Raw genomic sequence first — 10,950 nt, 5'->3', positions numbered from 1 at the left:
CTCGCTGCGGTCGTGTTTGCCTTGAAGGTGTGGAGACATTATCTCTATGGGGTTAAGTTCCAAGTCTTCTCTGATCACAAGAGCTTGAAATACCTCTTTAATCAGAAAGAGCTTAATATGAGGCAAAGGAGGTGGATGGAATTATTGAAGGACTACGACTTTGAGTTGAATTACCATCCGGGAAAAGCGAATATAGTGGTGGATGCGTTAAGTCGGAAGTCGTTATATGCATCTTGGATGATGCTTCAAGAGGAGAAGTTGCTCAAGGGATTCGAGAGTCTAAAATTGGTGCTCGAGAAGTATCTGGAACCTTGTGTTTGAGCCGATTAGAAATCTCAAGTGACTTTAAGTCTGAACTCCTAAAGGCTCATGAAAATGATGAAGCATTATGGAAGGTGTTACCGGCTATCGAGCAAGGAAAACAGTGGAGAGTGTCGGAAGAAAAAGATGGGTTATGGAGATTCAAGGGTAGGATCATTGTGCCGGATGTTGGTACTTTGAGGTAAGATATCTTAAAGGAGGCACACAAAAGCGGATTCTCCATTCACCCGGGAAGTACTAAGATGTACCATGATTTGAAGGCGATGTTTTGGTGGCCAGGTATGAAGAATGATGTGGTGGAATATGTTTCAAAGTGCTTAACTTGCCAAAAGGTAAAGATTGAACATCAAAGACCTTCCGGGATGTTGCAACCTTTAGAGGTTCCGCAATGGAAGTGGGAGAGTATTGCAATGGACTTTGTGTTGGGATTGCCAAGGACTAGGACTGGTTTTGATGCTATCTGGGTGATTGTGGACCGACTGACGAAGTCAGCTCACTTTTTGCCCATTCGGATGACTTACACCCTTGAGGAGCTAGCACGGTTATACATAAAGGAGATTGTGAGACTTCATGGTGTACCTGCTACTATAATCTCTGATAGAGATCCTCGTTTCACTTCGAGATTCTGGGGTGCATTTCAGAAAGCTTTTGGAACCCGATTAAGCTTGAGTACAGCTTACCATCCTCAAATAGATGGTCAATCCGAGAGGACGATCCAAACCCTAGAGAATATGTTGAGAGCTTGTGTTTTGGATCAACCAGCAAGTTGGGATCGGTATATGCCGTTAGTGGAGTTTGTATACAATAACAGTTACCATGCAAGCATCGAAATGGCTCCGTATGAGGCATTGTATGGGAGGAAATGTCAATCTCCGCTATGTTGGTATGAAGCTGGAGAGAAAGGCTTGTTGGGGCCGGAAATGATAGCTGAGACCATTGAACAAGTTAAGAAAATCCGAGATAAGATGCTTACGGCGCAGAGTCGCCAAAAGAGTTACGCTGATCAGAGGCAGAAGCCCTTGGAATTTGAGGAAGGAGACCATGTTTTCCTGAAGGTTACTCCGACCACAGGAGTAGGTAGGGCGATTAAAGCGAAGAAGTTGAATCCTCGATACATTGGTCCATTTCAGATCCTGGAGAGGATTGGACCGGTGGCATATCAGATGGCTCTACCACCTCATCTTTCGAACTTGCACGATGTGTTTCACGTGTCACAGCTTCGGAAGTACACTCCTGATGCTAGCCATGTATTAGAACTTGAATCGGTTCAGTTAAGGGAAGATTTGACGCTTCCAGTGGCTCCAGTTAAAATTGATGATACTAGTATCAAACGATTGCGTGGAAAAGAGGTTTCATTAGTCAAAATGGCATGGAGTCGAGGCGGGGTTAAGGAACACACTTGGGAACTTGAGTCGGAGATGCGAACGGATTATCCGCACTTATTCTCAGGTAATTGAATTTGAATTTTGTGGGCAAAATTCCCAATTAGGTGGGTAGAATGTAAGACCCGGTTAATTAATGGCAAATTAACCCATAAATGAGAATTTATTCTAGAAAGCCAAAAATGTTATTTTTATGGCTAAATATGATAGAGGAGATTGAGACGAGAATTTCGGTACCAATTTTATAGAAAACGGACCAAGATTGGACCGAACGGGCCAAACCGGACCAACCGGACCCAAAGTGGGCCCTTGGCCCAACTAAACTAAACCAAAACCCTAGTTTTCAGCACTCTCTCTCCTCACAACACACTCAAACACGCTGAAATGGTGGAGAGGAAGGGAAGAACACTCTCTCAAGTTCTCTCCCTTGGTTGATCTTCAAACCACCATAACTTTTGATCTAGAGCTCCGATTGCCGCTCCGTTTGTGGCCACACGTTCACCGCGAAGAGCTCTACAAAACCCATACAATCAGTCTTGAGGTAAGCCACGTTTTACTATTCGAAATTCCAGCCCTTGATTTCGAGTTTCATGAGCAAAAATGTTGAGATTTTGGGTTCTTTGATGTTATAGGACCCAACTCTCTTGAAGGAGAAGGTTAATCTTGTCTCCTTGGACCTTGGGTGTGGTAAAATTCTCAACCCTAGTGTAATTTATTGTTCTATGATGTTTGGGTATTGAGATGTTGTGTATGGATATGATGATTGTGGCTTAGGTTATGTATGTGTGAATATTGGAGCTTGATTGGTGATTTTGGAAAGCTTGGAAGAGGGTTTTGTGTGATAAAATCTGTTCTTGGAGGTGTTGAGACCTTGAGAGATTGTGGACAAGTGGTTTGGAAGTGCTCCGGTTGAGCTTGGAAAATCGGCTAAGGTATGGTTTCGGTTTCCCGTATCTAATATGTAATGTGGTAGGAAATACTTAGGCTAGAGGCCCTAAGATAGGCATTAAATTGTTGGTGTTGTTGAATGGTTGAGATATATGATGTGTTCATATATGTGATTATGAATATTGATGCCTTGATTGTGTGATATATGAGAAATGCATGTTGTGATATATGCTTGATGGATGATTAAGGTTGAATTGGTGGGTGGTACCATGTTGATGGTGAGTATGATGTTGATTATGTATAATGATTGTTGATTGGAAATGGTATTATTGGAAATTGGGATGAGGGAGGATGTATGACATGATATTGTGTTTGTCCTTTAGCCATTTGATTGAGAAGTGTTAAAATGGTTGGATGTGGTTTTGGGAACCTTGGTAAAGTGTCAATGTGTGAGTTGAGGATGGCTTGTTGTTGATTTTGGTACATTTTGAATGATTTCAAAGAGAAGGGTTGAAATTGGCATGTTTTGATTGATCTTGAAAAGAGTTGAAAGTGGCTTGTTTTGAAAATGGCACTTTGTTGTTTTGTATGAAAACATGGTTTTTAGGCATACTTTGATGGGACATAACTTGGACTACGGATCTCTGATTTGTGCTAAATCTGTTTAGAAATGAAATTGGATCCGGGATGTCCATGCCGTTTGAAAAACGGATGAAAAATGATTTAAAATGAGGAAGTTATGTCCGTCGGAAGATTGGGGTCTAAATCTGTGAATTCTGCAACTTTTAACTTAGAAAATTTTTAGCAGAATGACCCCCGCGCGTAGGCGCACTTGGCGCGTACGCGCCGTTCTTCGAGAAAGCACCATCCACACGTGCGCGTGGTGTGCGCGAGCGCGTCGATGCGCTGCATCGAATGCCCAACCATTTTTCCAGAGAGTTGTGCCAAAGTTGTGCCAGTTTTGTGCCTGGGGCGCAAGAGCACCCACGCGTACGCGTGGCTAACGCGTGCGCGTCGTTTGGCTAATTTTCAATCCACGCGTTCGCGCGTGTGACGCTTGCGCGTCAATGAGTTTTAAGGCCATCCGCGCGTGCGCGTGGAGTGCGCGTACGCGTGGCCCTGTTTTCATCCCAAAGTTAATTTTTGAGTTTTAAAAGCCAAATTTCATACTTCTAAGCCTCCGATCTCACCACTTATGTGTTAAATCATTATGATATGCCTAGCATGAGAAAAAGAGCTAGTGAATGTGGTAACTTGCGAGTGAAGCAAGGGGAAAAATAAATGATCATTGAGGATCAAAGATGATTATGTGAGATGCGGAGAATGGCGGTGGGAGTGCTTGTTATGCCATGGGCCGAAGGGCCGTAATTGCTAATGAATTGGCTGGTTATGGATTTAACCGTGAGCCGGATGTCTAGATTATTGCCGTGTTACGGCGGAGCCATGTTTATGGCTAAGTATAAATGCATATATGTTGTTGAATGAATTGTGAATGTTTGCACTTCCACCATTGGAGATGAGGGTTTCCCTGGGTAGTAGCAGTGGCCAGCCACCACGTGCTCCAGGTTGAGACTCGAAGCTCTGTTAACCCTATGTCGTAAGTGTGGTCGGGCACTGTGAAAGGCCTGGATGAGCTCGCCCCCGTAAATATTCACCAGTGAGGGTGATGGATATGGATCATGATTATGATCAAGTTTATGATGAGTATAACTCGAGTTGGGGATGCACGACAGAGGGACAGTCCAATGGCTAGCTACCAGGACTTGTCGGGTTGGCTCTATAATCGACAGATGATATCATCAGCCACTAGGGACAGGCATGCATCATAAGCATACTACATGAATTGTTTGAGATTGCCTATTTGACTGCATATTACTTGCTAATTGTCTAAATGCCCTATCTGTTCCTATTTATAAATCTCTTGTCTGATATAACTGTGTTTTGCTATATTATACTCCTGCTGGTGGTTGGGAGGTCTGAAGGAATTGGAAAGGGAAGTATTAGTTAGACTGAAGAATCTTTAGTCAGTTGCCACTTACGGTTTAGCTTGTTTATAAGCTTTGATATTATCTGGAGGAAGTTCTAGGATTGCCTTCGGCTTTCCTCTATTATTATGTATTATATATGTGGAAGCTGTTACCGTGCTGGGGACCTCTGGTTCTCACCCATGTCGATTTTGTGGTTTTCAGATGCAGGACGCGAGGCTTCTCGTTGAGGCATGCTGGAGACTTCTGGATTAGCGAAGATCCTTGTTCTCGGGACTCTGTTTTGGGTTATATATCTTGTTTAGATACTTTTATCTCCATTAAATAATACAAACTGTGATGACTCCTTCTAGAGGGGATTTTGGAGATTGGATTTCTGTATTTGTGTCCCTTTGGGTTTCCTTTGGGGTTTTCCTTATTTTATTATTTGTATGTATTGCTATGTTCGGACCGGTTATCTTTGCAGCCAGATTTTGAGTCTTGATATTCCCGTTTTTGACACTCCTTTGTATATATATGTTATCTTGCATTGGTTTATCCTTGTTCGTTACGTTATCGATCGGAGTGTTGCGCTTTCGAGTTACGGTTTTGTTTACCCCTTTTTCTACAAAGGCTCCTAGTTATAATCAATTATTCATACTACTATACGTACTAAATTTTTGTTTTAGAGGTCGTAATACCTTGCCATCTCTGAATTATGACTTAAGCATAAGACTCTGTATGGTAGGGTGTTACATTGGCCGTGGCCCTAAGCACTTTATTTTCCAGTATTACCACCGGATACATAAATGCCACAGACACATAACTGGGTGAACCTTTTCAGATTGTGACTCAGCTTTGCTAAAGTCCCCAATTAGAGGTGTCCAGGGTTCTTAAGCACACTCTTCTTTTGCTTTGGACCTTGACTTTAACCGCTCAGTCTCAAGTTTTCACTTGACACCTTCATGCCACAAGCACATGGTTAGGGACAGCTTGGTTTAGCCGCTTAGGCCAGGATTTTATTCCTTTAGGCCCTCCTATCCACTGATGCTCAAAGCCTTGGGATCCTTTTTATTACCCTTGCCTTTTGGTTTTAAGGGTTATTAGCTTTTTGCTCTTGCCTCTTGGTTTTAAGAGCTTTTGGCTTTTTCTGCTTGCTTTTTTTTTCGCCATTTTTTTCTCTTTTTTTTTCACAAGCTTTCTGTATTCATTGCTTTTTCTTGCTTCAAAAATCAATTTTATGATTTTTCAGATTATCAAATAACATTTTTCCTTATCATCATTCTTTCAAGAGCCAACATATTTAACATTCTTAAACAACAACTTCAAAAGACATATGCACTGTTCAAGCATTCATTCAGAAAACAAAAAGTATTGTCACCACATCAAAATAATTAAACTAGTTTCAAGGATGAATTCGAAACCATGTACTTCTTGTTCTTTTGTAATTAAAACATTTTTCATTCAAGAGAGGTGATGGATTCATAGGACATTCATAACTTTAAGGCATAGACACCTAAATACTAGTGATCATGAAGACAAAAACATAAACAAACATAAAGCATAAAAATTGAAAAACAGGAAAATAAATAAACAAGGAGATTAAGGAATGAGTCCACCATAGTGAGGGTGGCGTCTTCCTCTTCTTGAAGAACCAATGGTTCTTTTGAGCTCCTCTATGTCTCTTCCTTGTCTTTCTTGCTCCTCCTTCATAGCTCTTTGATCTTCTCTAATTTCATGGAGGATGATGGAGTGCTCTTGATGTTCCACCTTTAATTGTCCCATGTTGGAACTTAATTCACCTAGGGAAGTGTTGATTTGTTCCCAATAGTTTTGTGGAGGAAAGTGCATCCCTTGAGGCATCTCAGGGATTTCATGGTGAGGAATTTCCTCATGCTCATGTTGAGGTCCATGCTCTCTTGTTTGCTCCATCCTTTTCTTAGTGATGGGCTTGTCCTCTTCAATGAGGATGTCTCCCTCTATGTCAATCCCAGCCGAATTGCAGAGGTGGCAAATGAGGTGAGGAAAGGCTAACCTTGCCAAGTTGGAGGACTTGTCAGCCACCTTGTAGTGTTCTTGAGGTATAATCTCATGAACCTCCACTTCCTCCCCAATCATGATGCTATGGATCATGATGGCCCGGTCTATAGTAACTTCAGACCGGTTGCTAGTAGGAATGATTGAGCGTTGAATGAACTCTAACCATCCTCTAGCTACTGGTTTGAGGTCAAGCCTTCTGAGTTGAACCGGCTTGCCTTTTGAGTCAATTTTCCATTGAGCTCCTTCCACACATATGTCCATGAGGACTTGGTCCAACCTTTGATCAAAGTTGACTCTTCTAGTGTAGGGGCGTGCGTTCTCTTCCATCATTGGCAAGTTGAACGCCAGCCTCACATTCTCCGGACTGAAATCTAAGTATTTCCCCAGAACTATGGTGAGCCAATTCTTTGGGTTCGGGTTCACACTTTGATCATGGTTCCTGGTAACCCATGCGTTTGCATAGAACTCTTGAAACATTAAGATCCTGACTTGTTGAATGGGGTTGGTTAGAACTTCCCAACCTCTTCTTTGGATTTCAAGTCGGATCTCCGGATACTCATTCTTTTTGAGTTTGAAAGGAACCTCAGGGATCACTTTTTTCTTGGCCACAACTTCATAGAAGTGGTCTTGATGAACCTTAGATATGAATCTTTCTATCTCCCATGACTCAGAGGTGGAAGCGATTGCCTTCCCTTTCCTCTTTCTAGAGGTTTCTCTGGCCTTAGGTGCCATAAATGGTTATGGAAAAACAAAAGGCAATGCTTTTACCACACCAAACTTAAAATGGTTGCTCGTCCTCAAGCAAAAGAAAAGAGAAAGAAGTAGAAGAAGAAGAAAAATGGAGGAGATGGAGGGAGAAGGTGGATTCGGCCAAGGGGAAGAAGAGAGGGTTGTGTTGTGTGAAAATGAAGAAGGAATGAGGGGTTTATATAGGAGTGGAGAGGGGTTAGGGTTCGGCCATTTAGGGTTGGGTTTGGGAGGGAAATTATTTTGAATTTAAAGGTAGGTGGGGTTTTTGGGGAAGAGATGATGGATGTGAGTGGTGAAGAGGTGATGGGAAAGAGCGATTGAGTTGATTGGTGAGGGGTATTTAGGGAAGAGAGTTATGAAAAGGTGTGAAGAGGAGAGAAGAAGTAGGTGGGGATCCTGTGGGGTCCACAGATCCAGTGGGGCCAAGGACTTTAATCATCCCTGCTCCAATTAGGCGTGTAAACGCCCTCTGTAGGCAATCCTGGCGTTTAACGCCAGATTGCAGCATGTTTCTGGCGTTAAACGCCACTTCCATGCTTGTTTTGGGTGTTCAATGCCAGTCTGCAGCATGTTTTTGGCGTTGAACACCGGTTTTCCTTTGGGGTGCATTCCTGGTGTTTAAACGCCAGAATGCTGCTTGTTTCTGGCGTTTAACGCCAGTTTCATGCTCTGTTCTGGTGTTAAACGCCAGCCAGATGCTCCTTACTGGCGTTTAAACGCCAGTAAGCCCTTCCTCCAGGGTGTTCTATTTTCAATGCTATTTTTCATTCTGTTTTAGATTTTCCAGTAGTTTTTGTGACTCTACATGATCATCAACCTAATAAAACATGAAATTACAAAGAGAAAATAAAATAAAAATGATTAAATAACATTGGGTTGCCTCCCAACAAGCGCTTCTTTAATGTCAATAGCTTGACAGTGGGCTCTCACTGAGCCACACAGGTGATCAGGTCAATTTTATAGATTCCCAACACCAAACTTAGAGTTTGGCTGAGGCCTCTCAACACCAAACTTAGAGTTTGAGTGTGGGGGCTTTGTTTGACTCTGTACTGAGAGAAGCTTTTCATGCTTCCTCTCCATAGTTACAGAAGGAGGACCTTGAATTTTAAACACAAGGTAGTTCTCATTCAGTTGAAGGACCAACTCTCCTCTGACCACATCAATCACAGCTCTTGTTGTGGCTAGGAAGGGTCTTCCAAGGATGATGGATTCATCCTCTTCCTTTCCAGTGTCTAGGATTATGAAATCAGCAGGGATGTAAAGGTCTTCAACCTTTACTAACATGTCCTCTACTAGTCCATAAGCCTGTTTTCTTGAGTTGTCTGCCATCTCTAGTGAGATTCTGGCAGCTTGCACCTCAAAGATTCCCAATTTCTCCATTACCGAGAGGGGCATGAAGTTTATCCCTGACCCAAGGTCACACAGAGCCTTCTCAAAGGTCATGGTACCTATGGTGCAAGGTATTAAGAACTTTCCAGGATCCTGTTTCTTCTGAGGTAATCTCAGTTGATCCAGATCACTCAGTTCATTGGTGAGCAAGGGAGGTTCATCTTCCCAAGTCTCATTACCAAATAATTTGGCATTCAGCTTCATGATTGCACCAAGGTACTTGGCAACTTGCTCTTCAGTAACATCTTCATTTTCTTCAGAAGAAGAATACTCATCAGAGCTCATGAATGGCATAAGGAGGTTCAATGGAATCTCTATGGTCTCCAGATGAGCCTCAGATTCCTTTGGTTCCTCAGAGGAAAACTCCTTATTGATCACTGGACGTCCCAGGAGGTCTTCCTCACTGGGATTCATGTCCTCTCCCTCTTTTGTAGGTTCGGCCATGATAGTCAATTCAATGGCCTTGCACTCTCCTTTTGGATTTTCTTCTGTATTGCTTGGGAGAGTACTAGGAGGGATTTCAGTGATCCTTTTACTCAGCTGGCCCACTTGTGCTTCCAAATTTCTAATGGAGGACCTTGTTTCATTCATGAAACTTAGAGTGGCCTTAGATAGATCAGAGACTATATTTGCCAAGCTAGATGGATTCTGCTCAGAACTCTCTGTCTTTTGCTGAGTGGATGATGGAAAAGGCTTGCTATTGCTAAACTTGTTTCTTCCACCATTATTAAAGCCTTGTTGAGGCTTTTGTTGATCCTTCCATGAGAGATTTGGGTGATTTCTCCATGAGGGATTATAGGTGTTTCCATAGGATTCACCCATGTAATTCACCTCCGCTATTGCAGGGTTCTCAGGATCATAAGCTTCTTCCTTAGAAGATGCCTCTTGAGTACTGTTGGATGCAGCTTGCATTCCATTCAGACTCTGAGAAATCATATTGACTTGCTGAGTCAATATTTTATTCTGAGCCAATATGGCATTCAGAGTATCAATTTCAAGAACTCCCTTCTTCTGAGGCGTCCCATTACTCACAGGATTCCTCTCAGAAGTGTACATGAACTGGTTATTAGCAACCATGTCAATGAGTTCTTGAGCTTCTGCAGGTGTTTTCTTTAGGTGAATGGATCCACCTGCAGAAGTATCCAATGACATCTTAGCTAATTTAGACAGACCATCATAGAATATATCCAGGATGGTCCATTCTGAAAGCATGTCAGAAGGACACTTTTTGGTCAGTTGCTTATATCTCTCCCAAGCTTCATAGAGGGATTCACCTTCTTTCTGTCTGAAGGTTTGAACATCCACTCTAAGCTTACTCAGCTTTTGAGGAGGGAAGAACTTGGCTAAGAAAGCCGTGACCAGCTTATCCCAAGAGTTCAGGCTATCTTTGAGTTGAGAGTCCAACCACACTCTAGCTCTGTCTCTTACAGCAAACGGGAAAAGCATAAGCCTGTAGACCTCGGGATCAACCCCATTGGTCTTAACAGTATCACAGATCTGCAAGAATTCAGTTAAGAACTGAAAAGGATCTTCAGATGGAAGTCCATGAAACTTGCAATTCTGCTGCATCAGAGAAACTAATTGAGGTTTCAGCTCAAAATTATTTGCTCCAATGGCAGGAATGGAGATGCTTCTTCCATGTAAATTGGAATTAGGTGCAGTAAAGTCACCAAGCATCCTCCTTTCATTATTATTATTTTCGGTTTCCATCTCCTCTTCTTGTTCGAAAATTCCTGTAAGGTTGTCTCTGGATTGTTGTATTTTAACTTCTCTTAGTTTCCTTTTCAGAGTCCTTTCAGGTTCAGGATCTGCTTCAACAAGAATGTTCTTGTCCTTGCTCCTGCTCATATGACAAAGAAGGGAATAACAAAGAAAATATGGAATCCTCTATGTCACAGTATAGAGATTCCTTTGTGTGAGTAGAAGAAGAAAAGAATGTAATGTAAAGAAGAGAAGAGGGAAAACTCGAACACAGAGAGGGAGGTGGTGTTCAAATTTTTGGATGGAAGAGAAGTGTTAGTAGATGAATAAATAAATAGAAGGGGATGAGATAGAGAATTTCGAAATTTAATTAAAATAAAAATTAAAATTGAAAGTTAGATTTCGAAAATTAAAGTTGAAATTAAATTAAAATTAAAACAATTAGTTAATTAAAAAGGAATTTTGAAAAAGGAGAGAGGGAATTTTCGAAAATAAGAGAGAGAGGATTAGTTAGG

The 10,950-nt window shown here is 41.9% G+C and overlaps 1 non-coding gene across 1 annotated transcript; it reads left to right on the top strand.

Moving 5' to 3' along the window:
* Positions 1–9,940: 9,940 nt before the first annotated feature.
* LOC112731166 (small nucleolar RNA R71) lies at positions 9,941–10,048 on the top strand. The gene has a single exon (XR_003166956.1). It is a non-coding gene; the product is annotated as a small nucleolar RNA R71 (small nucleolar RNA).
* Positions 10,049–10,950: the final 902 nt, after the last annotated feature.

Source organism: Arachis hypogaea, chromosome 12, assembly GCF_003086295.3.
Source record: "Arachis hypogaea cultivar Tifrunner chromosome 12, arahy.Tifrunner.gnm2.J5K5, whole genome shotgun sequence".
NCBI classification, from domain to species: domain Eukaryota; kingdom Viridiplantae; phylum Streptophyta; class Magnoliopsida; order Fabales; family Fabaceae; genus Arachis; species Arachis hypogaea.
The sequence above is the reverse complement of the archived record's forward strand: the minus strand, read 5'-3'. Positions and strand labels throughout refer to the sequence as shown.